The following is a 17,257-nucleotide window of genomic DNA, read 5'->3' on the forward strand; positions in this document are numbered from 1 at the left end:
GGCACTTAAAAGGAAGATCATCTGAGAAGTCCTCCATGACAGCTGGCTATCACTATGAGGCGCTCTTCTCAGCAAGTATTCTGCTGAGAAGTGTCCTACGTACTCCACATACTCCATGAATCAGAACTAACCCCAACGCATTGGGTCGCATGGTTCACCTTGGTTCATGGGTTCAAACCACAACATTGATAACACAGTGAATATCAATATAGTCCCACATCCACTGGAAATAGAAAATGCATGGTATAAGACTCCTATAAAAAAACAGCTGAGAACCTTTCTCGGCCTTTTGGCTAAGATCAAGTGTAGTATCTGTTCTTATCGGTTTAATATCTGATACGTGGGTCATCGACCCACATGATATTAAATTAATTTTTCTAGGGGGAGGGCTCACCACGGTAGCTTGCTGCCGGAGTTCTCATGCGTCGCCTATGCGTTGCACTGCTGCACGTAAGGGTGTCAATTGGTACGGTTTCGGCAATTCGATACGGTACCAATTTTGAATACTGAAAACCAGAACCGTACCGTACCGTTTAAATTCGGTACGGTATGGTTCCGGTATTTACAAAAACGGTTCGGTACGGTTTCGGTATTAAATCGGTATGGGAAAACGGTTTAAACAAGGTATCTAATGCGGTACAATTTTGGTACAAATGAACTTATGCCACTTTTGTGATTAGTTCATTAAGATCCTAATGAAATTGTGATCAACCAATCGATATAATTTGAAATTAACATAGATAAAACAAATAAATCTAATTAATAGAGACAAAACAAGTAAATCTAAGAAGAAGAGTAATGATGAAACAAAAAATTAAAATAGGGAATTAAGGATAGGGAAAAGGTTAAGTGTTTTAATTGTAAAATTACAATTTATATCTCTTAATTTGGTACGGTACCAATTCGGTACGGTCTCGGTACGTATCGACAGTATGAGTACCTAAAATCGGAACCGTATCGAAGAAATTCGGTTTCGGTATGTACTGTACGGTACGGTGCGGTTTTAGACGGCGCGGTTCGGTACGGTTAAACGGTTTCGATACACAATTGACACCCTTAGTTGCACGAGCATGGCGCACCCCATCAATTCTAGTTAAATGCTTTCAGGGAACATTTAATGCTATCGAGTAACGTTTAACAGTTAATAAAATGATATAGAAGCGGAAAGATTCAACATAAACGGTTAACGGCGACGCATGTAACAGCTTGAAAACCCTTGCAGAATCGTCTCCGATTTGCTTCGTTGCTTCATAAAAAGCCTGTTTCTAGACACAAAACTCAAGCCCCACTCACATTGGGCGGATATACTCCTCCAAAAAGGGAAGATCCGAAGCAGGTATTTGTTCCAGAGCCAAAATCTACACATTTACACAGGAAGACATGAATTCGGTATTGCTAGGGCCCAAAGGTGTTTCGGGAAAGGAGAAATAATAGGAGAGATGCGAAGCGACTGAGGTTGTGCTTTTTTAATCCCACATCGGTCATCTCAGAAGAAGCAAAGGTAGAAAGAGGATATAAATATGGAGGAGGCCTATATGATGAACATACTTACCTGGACGGGGTCGATGGCTGACCAAGAAAGGCCATGTCCTAGGTTGGAGACCTCCATTGCACTTGGGAGGGGTGCCCGCCTAACATCTCCCCAAGTGGGAGAGTGTACGTCATAATTTATGGCAGAGGGGGTACGCGTTCGCGCGGCCCCTACCAATCTAGTATCCCTCAAAGTTTTCCTGATTTACGTCTGTTTGTGTTGATTATCAACGGAATCGACCCATGGAAGCCGCAGCAATGTTTGAAATTGAAGGTATAATGATCTTAACAGGAATTTCAATAGTGAGTCTCCTGTGTTGTTTTTGCATGGTTTAAACATGATTCCAACTTCATTGATGGTAGAATTGTTTTGCTTCTTTTTGAAGGTTATTAAACCCTGAAGAGGAGCGGACTCTTCATTGATGGTAGATAATTGTTTTATCATTTTACGATATAATGCTACCACACTCTTATGTTCCATGATACTTCTACCCCCAGCCTCTTATTCTATGTGGAATGACAAACATCTGGTTGCCTTACCTCGTGCATATAATCCTCTCTTTGCTCGTACAATAGATCATTCTAAGGGATCCACTGTTTTCTGTTGTTTGATGCAGTCCTTATCCGCTTTCCAAGAATAGCAATCATTATGGGTAGGCTTTCTTTTTCTTTCATCTGTTTCATATTGGATGCGATGAGGATTTTGATGTTCATCCATTTATTTTACATCCTCAGAGTTCAGAAATTTTGTGATCCTCACTGACTAGTATAACCTTATCACAGGAGTATAATATGGTTTTCAGCTGCTATAGTTTGTGTTTACTACTCTAATGCCCTGGCCACTTTTGGAGTATGCAAAGGTTTTGTCCCATCCAGTCAAGCTGAACAGATGAATTCTGAGCTGCTAAAAACATACAATCTTGCTGAGAAGAAATCCAAGGGATTGGATCAAAATTGAAATGCATAGCCAAGCATTAATATTTTCTTGATGCATTTAGAATTCAACCATACCTGCTTATTGTTCTTGAGATTGATGGAGAGTGAGAATGTTGGAGATGTGCAAAAGATGGGGGCAGAAGAAAAAATAAGAATGGCTTGTGAGATGATCATAGCATGAGAGGGTACCTATTTGGCATGGATGCATTATACTAGTATTGTAATTGGTGTCCACACAGTTGTCAGTGTAGGGCAGCAACTGTAGAAGATGTGAAAGACTAGCAAATAATATAGCAGCAAATTATGGTAAGTAACTAGGGGCAAGCATTGTCGGCAGACCACAGTTGTAGCGTGAGGTGTGGGCGTCGAGACAAACACCTAGCAACAAATTGCTGGGGTAAGGTTGCAGAGAAAAATTACCCCTTGAACTCTGCTTGCATGGAAGCTTTTCAGCACTGGCTTTGTCTTTTTTGGCTATGGAGAGTAACTTTAGCTGGCAAGCATATGACCAGATAGACTAGAGGGCCATAGGAGCATTTCATAGCATGTTACATTCACCATGCCATCGTATTCAATTTCAGTTTTGAGGCTATATAGATGAGATTGCATGGCTTGAGGTTTGTATGACAGATGGCTGTTGCAGTGGTAGGATGATATTTGGATCAATGGTATGTCAATGTTGTTGTAGCTATGGAGATATTGATTTCACCTTGAGTTGACTTACCATGCTCAAGTCAAAGTAACTCTCAATTTCTATAATTATCCAAATAACATAGAAGTTCTAGCAAATAAGATGCAAATCCGTAGACTTTTATTGAACCGAAAAGGGCTAGTGGTTGGCTTTGACGCCCTTGTTTGGTTTTTTGATTTATTCAGTTTTTCTTATAGAGTTGGATGGGGCTTCCAAAGGTTTTTTTTTAGTATAAATTTATTTGTAGGCAAGAAGCATAGTTTGTTTCCAAGCCATCTGGAGACAAGCTACAGTGTTACTAGGTGAAAAGCGTGTAAAACAAATATAATTGATGGTCATCTAAGGGTTGATTTCTTTAATGGTTGTTGAACTTCCAAGCTTCCAAATGAGATATTCTTTTAGATTGGAGAAACTAGCTCTTATTTTTTGATGTTTAATTAATATTATTTTAAATTTTTTTCTTACTTCTCAGTTATCAATTATTAGAATATTTTTGAAGCTGGAATCTATTTAATGTTATGTGACTCAATTGTGATCTAAACCAGGTCTAGAGTTTGTATTTTAATAATTTCCCTAGACCCAGGGCTTGCCCAGGAAATCCCAGAAAAGGTAGAAGGGTTTAAGGATTTTTAAGGGGGTCTTAGAGCCTTCTAAAACTTAACTTCATATCTGAATCCTTTTGTAATTTTTAATTTCCGATTTGAAAAAAAAGTCTGCAATTCTGAAGGTTAAGATGAAGTACAGAATTTTTAAGTCAATGGAATGCAACAGAAATGCAGAAAATACGTTCCACAGAAATGCAGAAAATACTTGTAGGACTTGAGTCTATGACCTCCTGTGATCTTAATGGGAGTGAAAGGGGTGGAAGTTAGGGTGTCCTAATGGGGTTTGAATGTGGCTACTGTGGGAGAGGAGGAGGAGGAGGGAGGCCAGCGGGTGCTACGGTAAGTGGGGGCAGGGGCTGGCGAGATCGTGGGGGTTAGAGGAAGGGGTTTAGGGAGTCGTGTAACCTAGGCAAGGCTGCTAGATTGATGCAGTTGCAAGGTAGGGACTTGGGGAAGGATGCACAGGGCAGGGGGAGGGTTGCGGACAAGAGAGAAAGAGCTGGGAATGGGTTGGGGATCTTGGACTTACTTGAATGCTTACTAGACTTGATGAATCAATCTCTAGAACTTGCTTGAATGCTAGAATCAAATTAAGAATCTCAAAGACAACTGCAAAGTCCCCCCCTCAAAGGAACCCTACCACTCACTCAAGCAATTCACAATCAAATATTGTCATTCATCAAATCTGAAAATCACAATGCAAGATGAGGCTATTTATAGCCTAAGTAGATTCTGACTCCAATTGGGATCTCCTTACTGATCGTATCCCATTACATATTGGATTAAACTCTTATCCAAAACTCCTAATGGATAAGATAAGGAATAAAATACCAAATAAGACTCCTTAAAAAAAAACTTCAGCTCAAAATAAAATACTCCAAACAAATCCAAAATAGTGTTGACTTCCGAATAACAAAACCTTTGGTTATTGGCTATTCCATATCAACAATATCATGTGAATTTGATTGTTGGATAAATTGTTTTCTAATTGAATAGCGTGCCCTGTTAAATTCCATTGGCCAGCTCGCCAAAGCTGTTGGTAAGTCCAGAATCCAGATACTGAATATAAAAAGATTTAATTATGTTTGAGACAGTGGTGGCTGTGTATGCTTGTGGTGAATGGTATCTGCTATCTATGTCTTCAGCTAGTAGATTCTTTGTGACAAGTGCTTCAGTTTTTGCTTATGCAAGAACGCTGATTTCTTGTTTTGTTGTAGTTTAAACTTCTGGTTGGTTGGGTTATTTCTACTATAGATACAATGATCTTAATATAATTGTTAGGTTGAGAACAAAATAGAAGAAAATTGAACCATTGAGAAGAACTTTTCAGTTGTTTTCATCTTTTTGTAGCTGCATTCGACTATTCTCTGGTTTTATGGTTAAATTTTTCGTTCAATGGACAAGACCCCTGATGGGAACAACCATGGAGCTGAGCACCTATCTCAAATGTCATAGAAGAAAGGGAAGATGGAGGGAGGATATCTTCATAGCATATCAGAGGTGATGATGTTTTTATCAGCTGCTACTAAGGGTTTTTTGACATGGAGAAGGCCAGTACTTATCCCTGTCAAATTCTGGCCATGCTAGTAGCTTCCTTTCTATTTGGGAAGCAGACCGCCCGAGGCTGTGGCTTTGATAGTCCCACATCAGTCAGCTCAAAAGGTGCAATGGTAGAAAGATTTTATAGATATGGCAGAGGCCTAGGAGAACATACATAGATGTGGTCAATGGCTGATCAAGAGGACCATGGTCTAGGTCAGTGACCTCCATAGAACTTTGGAGAGGTGCAGGCCTAACATCTCCCCAAGTGAGAGAGTGTGCATCATAATTTGTAGCAGCAGAGGTATGTGTGCGCGCGTCCCCTACCAATTGTCTGTCGACTGAAGTTAGTTATCTTGGTTCTGTTGGATTTCTTTGATATAGGTGAGGTGAAGTAAGAAGCAGCAACAGAGTTTCCCAAAAAATGTCTATTTAATTTATTTGATTTTGCTTGAAGGACTTCCCAGTTCCCAAACAATGCTAACTTATTTTTTAAAAATTATAATGACTTTTAGTTTATATATAGCTTTTTATATATGGCCAGCAGGGCCTGAGAGGTGATCATGCAGATTCTAGACTTTTCATGGTAACTGGTCAGTGTTGTTAATGATTTGAAATTTGAATGCCTTCCCATGTGCCTCTCCATCTTCATAAATCATTGAGTATATCTAAATGCCATAGATCTCATAGAGATTTTGTTCCGTGTTCTTTGGTTTTTGTTTTTAAAAAGATCAAGGGTGTTTTCAGTTATGGTTGCCACAGTTTTGATTTGATCTATGATGTAATAGTTCGATGTGAATCTGTTACAGATCTAGAGAGAATTAGGAAGAAGAGAAGCAGTTTAGAGACAGGAGAGAAGGATTAGAAACATAGAATTGAGGGATAGAGATTAAGCTTCGATCTATTCATACTGAACTATGGTGCTCTCTTACAATTTAAAGAAATTTGAAAACATGAAACGGTTACATCTGATATGTGCTGAGGCAATCTTGTCCCTCCAATAATAACCACTTGGGCTGAGGCAATCTCGTCCCTCTAATGATAACCACTTGAGATCCTCTTCTAGAAAGTATATTCTTTCATAAAGGCAGGGAGTCTATTTGGGTGAGTGGATGTACGTGATGGACCAAGTGGAGTGGCAAGGTGCTGGTGGCGTGTAACATTCCCTTCCCCATAAAAAATAACCTTGTCTGCAAGGTGAAAAGCAGGGAATTGTTGCTGAAAAACCAAATGGTCTACCCTGGTGGCATCTTCTAAAGGCAGGCTGCACAATTGAACCAACAATTGCGTGCAAGGCTTTCCATCCGTGAGCACCTGTCGGGTTTGAAGTATGGAAACAGGTTGAAGCTGTGGTGGGGGTAATTCGATAGTGGAAGCAAACGGTGGAGGTTCACCTGTGCATGGTTTCAGAACCGACACATGAAAGACTTGCAATCCCTCAGGTAAGGCAACCCGATATGCGACCTTTCCAATTTGCTCTTGAATTTGATAAGGACCATAATATCGATGACCCAGCTTAGTGTTCAGTCATTGTGCCACAGAGGATTGACGATAGGGTCTTAAGCATACAAAAACCCAGTCTCGCACCTGGTAGACTTTATCCCTGCGATGTTTATCAGCTTGGATTTTCATGCATTCTTGAGCTCTGGCTAAACTGGCTTTCAAATTGGCTAAAATATTTTCACGACTCTGCAACTCATCCTCAACAGTGGCGTTGGTGGTGGAGCGTGGGATATACCGATTCAGTGTTGGTGGTGGTCGGCCGTAAAGAGCTTGATAAGGTGTGGTATTAATGGCAGAATGGTGAGGAGTGTTATACCACAACTCTGCCCATCCTAAATATTTACTCCATCATTGCGGGGCCTCGGAAACAAATTGACGAAGATACATCTCAAGAGTTCGGTTAAGTACCTCAGTTTGGCCATCCGTTTGCGGGTGGTGGTAGGCGGTACTGTATGATAAGGTTGACCTTGAAGACAATGGAGTTCCCTCTAGAAGTTGCTGAGAAAAATTGAATCTCTGTCGCTAATTATTGAGTAAGCCCATGGTGGCAGACCACATCAGAGATGAAGGCTGTAACAACTTGTATACTTGTAAATCCCGACGGCAACGAGTTGAAATGGCCGTATTTAGACAACCGATCAACTACAACCATGACAGTTGTTTTTCCTTGAGAAGAAGGAAGTCCCACAATGAAATCCATGGTGATATGTTCCCAAACTCTGTCCGGCACTGGAAGTGGTTGAAGGAGACTTGCTGGAGTCTGTGTTGGAGATTATTGTTTGCCAGTTATACATTCAGCGATGTAACAGCGAACGTCTTTGGCTACCCCTGTCCACCAGACATTTGCAGTCAGGCATTTTAATGTCTGCATATATCTAGCGTGACCACCTGCAGGTGAGTCATGGCATTCCTTCAAGAATTGATGGCGCAGGGCCAAGGTTGCTGGGAGAAGAATTCGTCCCTTGTAGAATAGAATACCATTTCTCTTCTCATAATCTTGGTATCCATCTGAGTTGAGATGAATTCCTTCTAGTATTTCTTTGAATTCGGTAGAATTCAATGTCTCTGTTTGCAGAGCTTCCAAAAAGCCGGTGGAAGGAAAAATTGTTACGAGAGTGCAGAGGTGAGGTATTCTGGATAGAGCATCGGCGCCTTGATTTTCTTTTCTTGCACAATACTGAATTTCAAAATTTAAGCTGAGCAATTTACTTACCCAATATTGTTGCTCCGGCGTCTGTATGATCTGATCGGTGAGCTCACGCAAGCTGCGATGATCTATGTGGATGATGAATTTACTTCCCAACAAATATTGTCTCCATTTGGTAATTGCCTGAGTAATCGCAAACATTTCCGTCGCATAAGTAGATGATGCTTGTAATTTTGCTGATAATTTCCAACTATAATAAGAAATTGGATGGTCTTGTTGTGATAAAATTGCTCCTATGCCTCCTCCTGACATATCGGTTTCAACCACAAATGCTTCTGAAAAATTAGGCAGTGCAAATAGTGGAGCTTGTACAAGACTTATTTGTAATTGACAAAATGCTTGTTCTGCAGTTGTTGTCCAAGCGAATTCTCCTTTGCGAAGAAGATCAGTTAATAGTAAGGCGATCTGGGCATATCCTTTAACAAATCTACGGTAATACCCTATTAATCCTAAAAAACCTCTCTTTCTGTGTTGTAGGAACTGGCCAAGCTGAAACGGCAAGTACCTTCGCTGGATCCACTGAGAGTCCATTGCTAGAGACGATATGCCCTAAACAATTGACCTCTTTTTTGCCAAATGAACATTTTCTCATCTTAGCATATGGCTGGTGTTGCCGTAAGATTTCTAGCACAAGTTGAAGATGTTGCAAATGCTCCTGCCAATTTGTACTGTATACTGATGGATCATCAAAGAAAATCAGCACAATCCAACGCAAATATGGACGAAATATTTGATTCATGGCTGCCTGAAACGTTGAAGGAGCGTTCGTGAGGCCAAAGGGCATTACGAGAAATTCATAATGTCCTTGTGTGCGGAAGGCGGTCTTCTCGACATCCGCTGTCCTCACCCGAATCTGATGATATCCGGCGCGGAGATCCAATTTAGAAAAGAAGCAGGCACCATGAAGCTCGTCAAATAGTTCGTCGGCAATAGGGATAGGAAATCTATCCTTGATGGGAATGGCGTTGAGAGCGCGATAATCGACACAGAAACGCCAGGTTCCATCTTTTTTTTTTAACGAGTAATACTAGTGAGGAGAAGGGGCTGATACTGGATCGTATGATGCCGCTGCTCAACATTCCGACAACTTGTCTCTCGATTTCTTCTTTCTGAAAATGAGGGTAATGGTAAGGTCGAACATTTACTGGTTGAGCCCCTGCGTGAAGATGGATCACATGGTCATGGATTCTTTTTGGAGGAAGCCCTGTGGGCTCATTGAAGACGTCTGTATAAAGATCCAATGATTCTTGTAATCCTGATTGTGATGGAGTTGCAATGGGCTTTTGGGTTGAATTCAATTCTAACCCTAAGAGAATTATTGTATTATGGGCCGAGCAAGCTTTTCTAAGCCCATGACATTGCAATTGGTGTGGTACATGTGTTATAGCCCCTTGTAGCAGAACCGTTTGATGTTTTTCTTGGAATTGCATTGTCAAGTAGTCGAAGATGATGGGCCCAAGATTTGCCATCTACTGTACCCCTAGGATAACATCTGCTCCTGATATTGGTAATACGTATGCATCCAAAACAACAGTATGATGTTGCATTTGAAGTGTCATGCCACGCACGTACCCTTCACATGCTAATTTATTCCCATCTCCAACCAATACCGATATGCCACGTGTAGGTTCTAGCATCAGAGTTAGGTGTTTTGCAACCTCGTTACGAATAAAATTGTGAGTACTGCCTCCATCAACCAATACTTGAACCGGTGGACCCTTAATGAACCTGGTTAGGCGTAACGTGGTTGGTAAATCTACACCCATGAGGGAGAACATTTTGCGAGCCAGTTCATTTAGTGGGTTCGACTCAGTGTCTGCAATCTCTGTTTGATCAACGGGATCCTTTGCTCCATCATCTTCTTCGTATTCAAGTAAGAAGAGTTGCTTTGTTTTGCAACGGTGGCCTGGAGAATATTTCTCTTCGCAGCTGTAGCATAACCCCTTTTCCCTACGAGCTTGAAGTTCGGCAAGAGTTAACTTTTTATATGATGTACCTGTCGACGGCGCTGGTAGTGCTGGAATTTTTGTTGTATTAGTCATTGTTGATGACAAAAAGGCCGTGGAAGATCTGTTCTAGAAGGCCGAGGGTCATGCAAATTGCTTCTTAGTTTCAGTAAGTTTTTGCTCTTGTATTCTAGCCAGCATTACGACATCCAGCAACTCTGTCGGTCTAAACGCCTTCACTTCATGGCGGAACTTAGATTTGAGTCCAGAGATGGAGCAGCTAAACAAGAAATTGTTAGGTAGGCCATCCACCCGATTTGCTAGAGCTTCAAACTGAGATTGGTAATCTACTACTGTGTTTATCTGCATCAACTTAGATAAGGATGCTCTTGGATCTTCGAAATCGGTTGGACCAAAACGGATCTCAAGTGCTCTGGTAAAAGCCAACCAAGTAGAAAAGATTTTTGATTTGCTTACCCATTGGAACCATTGTAGAGCGACCCTTTCCATATGAATTTGTTGAAGTATACGTAAATTTGTGATTTTACTGTTCACGTGAACAGTATTATGCTATTGTTTTGATTATATTTTCTATTTCTAATGTGGGAATCTTGCTACATAAGTTTTGGGAGTTTTGAGAAATAATAGTTTCTATTTTGGTGGTAGTTTCTATTTTCAGAACTTTCTATTTTAAGAGTCAAGAAGTTACTAAAGCTGTAATATTTTGTTTCCTTCTTCTAGAGGACAATTACTTGTCTCTCAAGTTGTATTAGATTCATTAGAAGCTATAAATAAAAGTGCTCTGTGATTCTAGACTCTTAAGCAAGAATCACGAGCCTCTTCTACCAGTTCTTCATCTCTCTTCTCTTCTTCTTCTTCTCTCTTTTCTTTATTCAAGTTCAGTTGCTGTTTTGATTATTTAATGCTTGTTTTCTAACATGGCATCAGAGCAAGTTTAATCAACTTAGGGACTGTTTTCTCTCTCTTGGCTGCCCAGTTTTTTTCTTCTTCTTCTTTTTTTCCTTTTTTCTTATCCAGGGCAGCCCTAACCTTCGCTGCAGCAATTGTGCATGGCTGTCCTTCTTCTTTAACTTTTGAAGCACCAAGTATCTATGTATTAATACTACAAAAAGGCCCTAAGCTTTCTGGGGATATGTCTACCTATTTGATTCAACTGAGGCTGCTACTTCCCTTTTTTTTTTGGGTGCAAATTTGAAGTTCAATCTGCACTATACTGATGTCTTAGGATTCCTGTTGATTTTTGCAAAGATATGCCCATAATTCGTATTGCAAGACCTAAGTATTGTCTTCCATTGTTTGTGCTATAAGTTCTGCTGCAAGTCGTATACTAGTACCCTGTTTCAATGAATTTCTTTGTGCTGAAAAATTATGCTACTACCGTCTTGCTTTACTCCTACTTCCGTTGTTTATTTCAGAATCAAGTTTAGCCTTCTTTTTATCTAATACTTCTACAAAGACCTAAAGAACTACTTTTCCTTCATATCAAGATCTGTTAGAGTTTCACATCTAGCAGAAGTTTGTTGCTATGGTCCAAGATCTGATATTATCTGCTACTGCAACTACTGTTATTGCACTTCTTCTGAGTGGATTGCTACAACGAGTACTGCAATTTTGAGATTCCAAGCTGGTTCATTAATTTTCTCTTAATCTAATTTGCTCCTACTCTATTAAAGGGTTAGTGGTGGTCCATAATTCCCCCCCCCCTTGGTGAACAAGACTTTGTCCTGTGAGATGATTTTCTGCTGCTTGATAAGCTTTATTGGTGAATAATACACTGCTCTGTGGCTGCTACTTTTCCTTTTTGGGTTTCTTTTGTGCTCATACTTTCAGATGCTTGTCACTGGTCATCATTTATTGTCCACGTGTAATGCTATACGTGAGGGGGAGAATGGTATCTTATTCTATATCTACTCAAGATGTGCTGATGGATATTATTTGTGAAGGTCTTTGCCCTCAACTTATGGCATTCTACAACAATATCATTACCTATCTTTACCTATATTGCCCTTGTACCTACCTACTTGTTTTGTAGTAACCCATACTACCTTACCTACTTGGTATGCAGTAACCTATACTGTCTTTTACCTTGCCTACTTGGTCCGCAATAACCCACATTGTCTTTTACCTTACCTACTTGATCCGCAGTAACCCATACTGTATTTTACCTACCTACTTGGTCCGTAGTAACCCATACTACCTTACCTACTTGGTCCGCAGTAACCCATACTGTCTTTTACCTTACCTACTTGGTTCGCAGTAACCTATATTGTCTTTTACTTTACCTACTTGGTTCACAGTAACTCGTATTGTCCTTTACCTACCTACTTGGTCTGTAGTATCCCATACTACCTTACCAACTTGGTCCACAATAATCAATATTGTCTTTTACCTACCCATACTCTACCTGTTACTTGCCTTCTTGTGAAGCATTTATATGGACATTGGAGTTGCAATTTTGAAGATTTAGCATGGATATTTCTCCTTACTATCGGCATTACGTGGATAATCTTTTTTGCCTGCCTACTACTTGCGTTCTTGCGAAGCATTTATTTGGACTTTGGAGTTACAATTTTGAAGATTCAATGTGGATATTTCTCCCTACTACCGGCATTATATGGATAGTGTCTTTGATCCTGCTAAAAAAAAAAAATTTAAGTCCACCATTGCTCGATCTAGTGCTGAAGCTGAGTATAGGGCTATGGCCCACACCGCTGCTGAATTGATGTGGCTTCGTTCATTGTTAGAGGAAATAGGATTTCCAGTTTCTGCCCCTATGAAAATGTTTTGTGATAATCAGGCAGCCACTTACATTGCTAGTAATCCAGTGTTCCATGAGAGAACGAAGCATATAGAGGTAGATTGTCACTTTGTGCGTGATGCAGTGAAGAAGAAGCTTATAGCAACTCTTTTTGTGAGTTCCACTGACCAACTAGCTGATTTGTTCACCAAAGCTCTGTTCAGACCAAGTTATCAGTTTATCTGTTGCAAGCTGGGCATGGGAGATTTGTATGCTACAGCTTGAGGAGGAGTGTTGAAGTATACGTAAATTTGTGATTTTACTGCTCACGTGAACAATATTATGCTAATGTTTTGATTATATTTTCTATTTCTAATGTGAGAATCTTGCTACATAAGTTTTGGGAGCTTTGAGAAAGCATAGTTTCTATTTTGGTGGTAGTTTCTATTTTCAGAACTTTCTATTTTAAGAGTTAGGAAGTTACTAAAACTGTAATATTTTGTTTCCTTCTTCTAGAGGACAATTACTTGTCTCTCAAGTTGTATTAGATTCATTAGAAGCTATAAATAAAAGTGCCCTGTGATTCTAGACTCTTAAGCAAGAATCACGAGCCTCTTCTACCAGTTCTTCATCTCTCTTCTCTTCTTCTTCTTCTCTTTTTTCTTTGTTCAAGTTCAGCTGCTGTTTTGATTATTTAATGCTTGTTTTCTAACAGAATTGAAGCTAAGTTGAATCGCTACTCTTCCGGTGTACTATGGATCTCAAAAAATTTATTGGCACGAAACACCCATCCGATCGGATCACTTCCGTCAAACTTTGGTAAATCCACTCGTGCTGGTCTCGCCTGAATCACAACAGAGCTACTGGAAGTTCCGGGAGGAAAGCCTAAGATTCCCCTGTTAACTAGAGTTTAAATTCCAATCGTATGCCTTTCATCCATAGCTGTTAGCTTAGCCATTATTTCTGCTAACATAAGTCGCTGCTCAGTTAACGAGTCCTGTTAAGCCATTGTTTCTTGAAGAGAGCCAATCTTATTAGCATGATCAATTGATGCTGAGCTAAGCAGTCGAAGTAATTCTTCAGCCTGGCATCCTCTGGTTCCTTCAGCCATGGGTATCCGGCAGGTCGGACCAAATTGTTACAGATCTAGAGAGAATTAGGAAGAAGAGAAGTAGTTTAGAGATGGGAGAGAAGGATTAGAAATAGAGAATTGAGGGATAGAGATTAAGCTTCGATCTATTCATACTGAACTACGGTACTCTCTTACAATTTAAAGAAATTTGAAAACATGAAACGGTTACATCTGATCTGTGCTGAGGCAATCTCGTCCCTCCAATGATAACCACTTGAGATCCTCTTCTAGAAAGTATAGTCTTTCATAAAGGCAGGGAGTCTATTTGGGCGAGTGGATGTACGTGATGGACCAGGTGGAGTGGTAAGGTGCTAGTGGTGTGTAACAGACACAATCTCTCTAATGATTAGTTCCATAACTTCAAACCAAAAACAGTGCTCTATTAGGTTAAATTTCGGAGAAAGCATATTATTCTTTTTTTTTCTTGGAGTTTGTAATCATGCTAGATCCTAGATTATGGCAGGAGAATGTAAGTCATCTATTTCTGTTCTGTTCATGGGGTTACTTCTCAAAAATATATAAGAGAACATACATGATACAAGTCGGTTCATAATTCATTGTCTTCAATGAACTTTTGAGACTTTCTTCTTTGCAATTTCACCACCTTGCTTTCCATGCTCTTCATAGTTGTCATTTTGGCAAGAAGTCTCAGCGAATCTGATGTGTGTGCCAATTTATCAGGAACAAGAAGAATCTTGTTTGAAGATTATGCGTATTACCTATGCATGGGGATCCTGTGGGTTGTATTCTGCATTCTGGATTTTTGGTCCATGATGAATATTAATTTTCGTGGAGGGAACTTCTCAGATTCTCATCTTTTTATTGGATTGCAGTTGTTGTTATTTCAGAGTCGTTTGAATGCATGAGTAAATTATTGAATAGCATGCTCAGAGTAAATTGGCTATGTAGATGGTGGATAACACATAATAAAGCCTACGACCTAACTATTCAAACCTCATGTTTCTACTATAGAGCAGTCAGTGTGAAATTCTCTTATCTGGGTAATGCTGTCAAGGGGGTTGTCTAAACTTTGTAATGAGAATGACAAACTTAGTTGCAGAATTATGAACCCTCAATTCTTTGATGAAAAGAGAGAACCCACTCCTTTCTGTGTTTCTGTGGATTATTTTTCTTCTATATTTGTTATAAGTCGTTTCTTCATTTTGTGAGTCATACTTGAAAGCAAGCTTACCCTTGTCCTGCAGGGGGTAACACAAGTTCAATGATTTCCCAACTACAATGGATCTTGGAAATTTTGAGCTGCCTCTCCCAAAATTTCTTTCTTCTATTTATCATTGGGTGCTACAGATTCTTCTATTCAGCCTTTCTTTCTTCCTTGGGGTTCTGAAATTTCATCATCCTTACTAGTTTGTGTGATTTCGCTGTCCTTAACATCATTCTTGAACTTGGAACTTTTTAAAATGACCACCTCCTATTTCTTCTTGGTTTTCCCTTCTTATCTTTCTACCATTCATTACTCATTGTTGATCCCATATCGAGTTCTCTGTTCTTCATTCTATCATTGTTGGGTGTTCAGAATTTCACCATTCCAGCTAACAATTTCTCAATTTTTTTTTAATAATCTTACACATTTGTTTTTTGGGGGATAATTTTTTTATATTCATCATTTATAACCTAATAATAGGAGTGTCAATTTATTTTCCATGTAATAGTTTGTGTTACTACTACTGTAGTCCTCTGGCCAATCTTAAAGGTGCAAGACTGTTGTCCATCAATAAGCAAGCTGTACTAGATGAATTCCAAACTGCTAAAAAAACTGCAATCTTTGTGCAATTGAAGTCCTAGCTGCTAAAAAACTGCGATCTTTGTGCAATTGAAGTTCTTTGATAAGAATAAGGCTGGCCTAAGGGATTGCATCTAATAAAAACGCAGAATTAAGCCTCAAATATTTTTTTAATGTCTGTTGACCATATCTACTTATTGGTCTCTAGATTGGGTGAACATATAAGCTATTGCAGAGGGAGATTGTTTACATGTACAAAAGTAAAGTATTAATGGTGTCAAACTCTAATCATTGACCCTGTGTATCTGTAATTATTGTAGGATTGACCCTGTGTATCTGTAATTATTGTAGGAGCTGAAGGTATCTATTGAGCACAGAATACATCGTTCTAGTGTTGTAATTGTTGTCAAAACAATGAGGAAAGATAGACTAGACTGGAGAGCCATGGCAGCACCTATGAAGATTTTTACATTCGTCATGAGCATTATGTTCTCAGTTTCAGGATACAAGTAGATGAGATTGCATCACTTGAGGTTGATATGGCAGTTAGCAATAATGGTGGCATATTTGTATCAGTGGATGGTCAATGATGTGGTTGTGAAGACCATTGAGATCATCTAGGAATTGTACTGGACTATTGGTAGCAAAAATTGTCTATGAACAGTTGAGCTTGCATCATGACTGATACGGTATGTTAAGTGGTCAATGTAATGCTCTTGTGTTACAAGATATTGCAGGATAATCTAGGATGTGTAATGTGTAGCTATGGGGCAGCCTAGCAGATATTATGGGGCAGATGTGGAGATAATGTAGCAGCAACTTCAAGAATTTTTCTGGTCATCATGCAGTTGGAATTAGGACGAGCTGAACGGAAAGTAAATGAAGAGCAGTGATGAGCTATGGTAAAGTGTGCACCTTCTGGACATCAGTCATGTTCAGGTTGGGTTGAGGATTTCTTTATTTGAATTGAATCTTCTTTTCAATGTTGCTGGAATCAGTTAAAATGGAACTCAGATTAGGGAGTTATGGCCAGTTCTGTAGAGATATATGCATCTGGCTTCATCAGTCGTACATGGCTTAAATTGATAATCTGCAAACTCAAGGAAAGATGTCCATGATGTGAAGGTCAAATCAGGATGGATTTCCATGGGTTGTTTTTGAGTTGCAAGCAGAGTCATCTTGTGTTATTGCAGTGCACCTGACTTTGGGTTAGTTTTTGAGCGCCTTTCAAGCAGAATTAGGAGGATAGTGGTATTCAAATATTTAGAGTTCGAGTCATCTTTCATATGAAGCAAAAATCAGATAATGTGGAGGTACACAAAGAAGTTATGCGCCCGACGATGTCAATCTGCCCAACAGTCTTTGTCAAATTGGGTGTGATTCTTTTCTTGAAATTTCTGTACCCACTAATGAGTTAGCCGTGTGTTCGAAATTTTTCAACTCTCAAAACAGAATCAAATGGAATCTTCATATTGAAATGCTATTGTCTGAAGTTCCAGTCGAAGTCAAATACTGGAAATTTCAGAAATTTGGGAAACCAATTATTACGATGGATCAAGGTGCTTCACAATTTGGTGATCTGTATCCTATAATAGGTACTCAAAGAACAATGCACATTAATTTTCATAAAGTAATACACAACTATGTCAAGACTGTAAGAGATGTG

The 17,257-nt window shown here is 39.5% G+C and overlaps 3 non-coding genes across 3 annotated transcripts; all 3 read left to right on the forward strand.

Moving 5' to 3' along the window:
- The first annotated feature begins 273 nt into the window (after nucleotides 1–273).
- On the forward strand, nucleotides 274–467 carry LOC148998962 (U2 spliceosomal RNA). Its single transcript, XR_016171076.1, has one exon. It is a non-coding gene; the product is annotated as a U2 spliceosomal RNA (small nuclear RNA).
- A 1,077-nt stretch (nucleotides 468–1,544) lies between these two features.
- LOC148998963 (U1 spliceosomal RNA) lies at nucleotides 1,545–1,704 on the forward strand. The gene has a single exon (XR_016171073.1). It is a non-coding gene; the product is annotated as a U1 spliceosomal RNA (small nuclear RNA).
- A 3,764-nt stretch (nucleotides 1,705–5,468) lies between these two features.
- LOC148998964 (U1 spliceosomal RNA) lies at nucleotides 5,469–5,627 on the forward strand. Its single transcript, XR_016171074.1, has one exon. It is a non-coding gene; the product is annotated as a U1 spliceosomal RNA (small nuclear RNA).
- The last annotated feature ends 11,630 nt before the right edge of the window (nucleotides 5,628–17,257 follow it).

This window comes from Hakea prostrata, unplaced genomic scaffold (genome assembly GCF_041222555.1).
Source record: "Hakea prostrata isolate BN-2017 unplaced genomic scaffold, UWA_Hpros_2 contig_82, whole genome shotgun sequence".
Lineage (NCBI taxonomy): Eukaryota > Viridiplantae > Streptophyta > Magnoliopsida > Proteales > Proteaceae > Hakea > Hakea prostrata.